This window comes from Marmota marmota, unplaced genomic scaffold (genome assembly GCF_001458135.2).
Source record: "Marmota marmota marmota unplaced genomic scaffold, marMar, whole genome shotgun sequence".
Lineage (NCBI taxonomy): Eukaryota > Metazoa > Chordata > Mammalia > Rodentia > Sciuridae > Marmota > Marmota marmota.
The window spans coordinates 1,554,373-1,558,686 of NW_026000137.1; positions in this window are offsets into that span (position 1 = coordinate 1,554,373).

A 4,314-nucleotide genomic window follows, 5' to 3' on the forward strand; every position below is an offset into this window, starting at 1 on the left:
CCCCCCGAGGCGGAGGGGCTGCCGACTTGGGGCGGGAGCAGTGAGGGAGAGAGGTGCTAACAAGGGGAGGGGTATCCCTATCTTCCTGGGAGTAGATGGAGGTCTTCCAGGGACTTCCGTGCCACCTCTTCACCCTTTACAGGTGACGGTGTTTCCAGTCACAACCGTTAGTAGGTGTGTCTTTAGCTTTGAAGGAGGAGAGAGAGGCAAGAGAAGGTCAAGTCAAAACCTGTATCACAGTCCAGGCAAAATGTTTCTCCGACTATCCACACGTTACACGCAGAGCTGAGTAGAGCCCGACCCAGAGGTAGGCAGCAAAGGGGCAGAGCATGAAGACAGAGAAGCCAGCCTCCCCACCCTTCCTGTCACCCAGGGGACTCTGCAGGCCCAAGGGAAGAACTGGCATTCTCAGCAAAATTGGCCTTCAGGTCCCCAGGAGTAACTCAGCAACCGTTAACATCACAACCACACATCCATCCGAGGGGCAAGAGGCGAGTGCTCTAGAGTGGGCGATTCCTGTCCGCTTCCCAGTGCACTCCCTCCTGTGCTGGGCCGTGAGGTCCCCAGGGTCAGCCCAGCCCTTGCGTCTGTAGCTCTGGGCTTGGTGGGCCTTGTTCCTGCTGCCCTAAGGTGGCCACAGGGCCCTGAGGCTGGGTGCAGCACAGAGCCAACCAATTTGTTAAAAGTTCGAGTGTTTTCTCCAACACACAGAGAAGCAAAAATAGTGGGGAGTGTTCGTGTTGAAAAGAAGAAATGAAAATTGGACAGTTGTGACTTACAGATTTTTTTTCATGTCAAAAGATTCAATGCAAACCAACTTTAGAACTAGTTCCTGTTGGTCCAATCCACGTATTGAGAATAATAAAGGGATTTCGCAGGTTTGCTTTATTTTGTGTTTTTCAAGTTAGCACCATCCTGCCTCCCCCCTCTGCTCTATGTATACCAAAAGCCTGTTTTAGGACTAGGATGGAGGAGAGAGAGGGAATAGGACTTCTGTTAGAGCTTTCTGTACACAGTGGTGGGGGTACGTGTTGGCTGCTCTCTCACCCAGGGAACTCGGTGTCGGTTCCCCTCCAGCCTCCCTCTCCTCCCCGTGTTCCTTCCTCCCTCTCTGGACTTCCTTCTGCCATCTATTTATTTGTATTTGACTGGCGCTCTCTACCTGTGCATAAAGGCAGTCCCTGTGGCTTACGCATGTGCATTACGTGGTTTTCTAGAATCCATTCCCCTCCCCCGTCCACCTCCTCCTCCTCCTGATCCCCCTTATCTTCAGGTGCCACTGCCCCCTCCCCTCTCCTTTATTCTCCTCTAGCTTCCGCACGCGAGAGAAGACATCTGATCTTGGAGTTTCTGAGTTTGGCTTATTTACTTAGCTTAATGTTCTCCATTTCCATCATTTACCAGCAAATGCCATGATTTCTTTCCTTTTTATGGCCCAATAGAACTCCTTTGTGTACATACACCACGATTTCTTCATCCGTCCATTTCACCTATTGAGGGCACCTGGGTTGATTCCACAACTCAGCTATTGTGAATCGTGCTGCTGTGAACATTGAGGTGGCTGTGTCGCCATATATGCTCGCTTTAAATCTTTGGGGAAAATACCAGGGAGTGGGATACCAGGGAGTGGCTGGGTCATATGGTGGTTCCCTCCCTAGTTTTTTTGTTGTTTTGGTACCAAGGATTAAACAGGACACTCAGGACACTGATCCACATCCCCAGCCTCATTTTGTATTTTATTTAGAGATATAGGGTCTCACTGAGTTGCTTAGTGCCTCGCCATTGCTGAGGCTGGTTTTGAACTTGCGATCCTGCTTCCTCGGCCTCCTGAGCTGCTGGGATCACAGGCATGTGCAATGCGCCTGGCCTCTCCCTACTTTTTAAAGGGCCCACCATACTGTTTTAAATTATATATGTAAACTCTTATATATGTCCCATAACTTGGTGTGGCTGTACTTAGTTGCTCCTTCCCCCGCATTTTTTAGTAGTCCCAGCTGTCCTGAATGTTTTTCTGTCACCATGTCCCTATCATTGATGAACTCTGTTTTGTGGTGCTGGGGATGAAACCCAGGCCCCCACACGCTAGGCCAGTGCTCTGCACTGCCAGCCCTGTGAACCGTGCTGTGTAGGCACATGTGAAGTATTTGGATTTTATTTCAGTTTTCTACTCTCCTCACTACGTCCTCATAGAGAACTGGTGTGTGATTGCTGTCGTTGTCATCGTGGCTGTCATTGTCTGGGACTCTTTGGGTGCCCTAGTGCAGAGCTCGGCTTTGGAGTGGTGTGCAGTGATTCTTCACGTCCCTGGACCACTGTCTGTAGGTTCATTCCATTGTCACCTCCACACACAGAAGAGCATCTGGACTTTTCAGTCTGGCCTGTGTATACTAAGAAATGGAGTTATCATCTGAGTTTGACACAAAGTGTCTGAGCTTAAGAACTGGTTACAAGATTGCACCATTCCTAGCTGAACCTCAGTGACCCACAGAGTTGTACAATTTGTCCTTCTGACTGACGGCTGTAAAAATCAGTACCACTGTTGCTTTGGGGACAAGGGCAGCCTCCTTGGAAAGCCCTGGGAGACGGGCTTGAGGAGATGGAGTGGCATGGACACGCATCACAGACAGTTTTGTCCCAGAGTCTCCAGCAGGTGGAGGAAGTTTCAGACAAGAGGAACCCTCCTCCGTGAAAAGCCCAGTCAGGGCTAGCCCTGACTAGAAGCACCGACCGCTGTCCTGGAGAGAAGCACAGAGGCAGCCTGCAGCCCCAGGGGCTGTTGCTTCAGAGGTCTGAAGTGCTGCTCCCCAGCTTGAAGCCCTGCTGCCTTGGCCACATGCCAGGCAGTGCCATGTGGCTGTTCACATCCAAATGAATCAAAGTTAGATAAAGTTCAGAGACCGAGACAGGAGGATCATGAGTCGTGAGGTGCTAAGCAACTCAGTGAGACCCTGTCTCTAAAAAGTTACAAAAAAGGGCTGGGGATGTGGCTCAGTGGTTAAGTACCCCTGAGTTCTATCCCTGTCACCCCACCCCCCACCCCCCAAAAAAAGTCAGAAAATCTTTAAAACGTGGTCGTGCTCCTGTCAGGCAGCCAGGCAGTGGGCCCCTGCAGTGTCCAGTCTCTGCAGAGCAGGGGGTTATGGGTAAGGTGCGAGGCGAACAGGCCAGCTCTGCTCAGCATGGGGGCGTGATGCTGGACACACAGCAGCACGGGTGCCATCTTCGAGACTAGTTGCTGGTCATCCGGAGACTAGTTAGCACACAGCTGCTCCAGCCAGGGGTGCCATCTCAGGAGCACCCATTCATGGTCAGATGCAGTTTGGATAGAGTGGCCTGTTGTTACCCACGATTCTCATCCATGCTCCAGCCTCCACGACGGTCCCCGAGGAGGTACACTGAAACAGTAAGGATCTGGAACCCCACGTCACGGCACGGGCACTGTGTGCCTGGCTGGAGCCCAGCCTTTCACACACCCTGCTGTGCCCTCCCAGTGACAGCTGGAGATAGGTGCTGACGCTCCCCCACTCCTGCAGAGAGGGCATTGGAGCACAGGAGTCTAAGGCATGACCAGAATCCGAAATGGGGAGTGCTGAAGGGCTGCAGACAGGGCCCTGAGCCACTGTACCTGCGGCAGGTGTGAGGGCCTCACCGTGCTTCGGCCTGTGGAAAGGGATTGAGCAGAAGGTGAGGGGTGACGCCCTTCCCAGCCTCCCTGCCAGCGAACTGCAGGCTGAGGAGAGGCCTGGGTTGCCCGACTGCCTTCCACGCCAGCTCTGACCTGCCCTCTGTCCACAGGCCCTGCTGCTAGCCTCCCAGCCGTCTGCCGGGCACAGGAAGCACCTTTACAGACAGAACCGTTCAGGTATGCAGTGGCCTGTTGAACTCAGGCACTTGGCTATTTAGAATGATGACCAGTATGTTGGACCACTGGGAGAGGGTCAGAGGAGGCTGTGGGCTGGGGAGCACCCCTTCCTGGTAAAGAGGGTGGGAGGGGAGGAGACTCAGGCTGCACTGTCCCTTCTCCCTACTCTAGCTGTGACCCAGGCCTTCACTGGACCCCTGTCCACAGCTTCATGATCTGGGAAGCAGGGCTCCAAGGTCCCTCTAGCATGTGCCTCATTGCAGCAAGTCCTGCAGCTTTGTCCAGCCAGCAGGAACAGTTCATTTTACTTGTAGAAAAAATACTGAAGCTTCTCCATGCAAGTTTGTAGTATCTGCTGCCCTGGACTCTCCTCAGTACAGCTGCTGCACCCAAACCCTGTCCTTCACCCAGCAGCAAAAGTGTCCCCACCTGCACAGTGGAAGGCCTGGAGG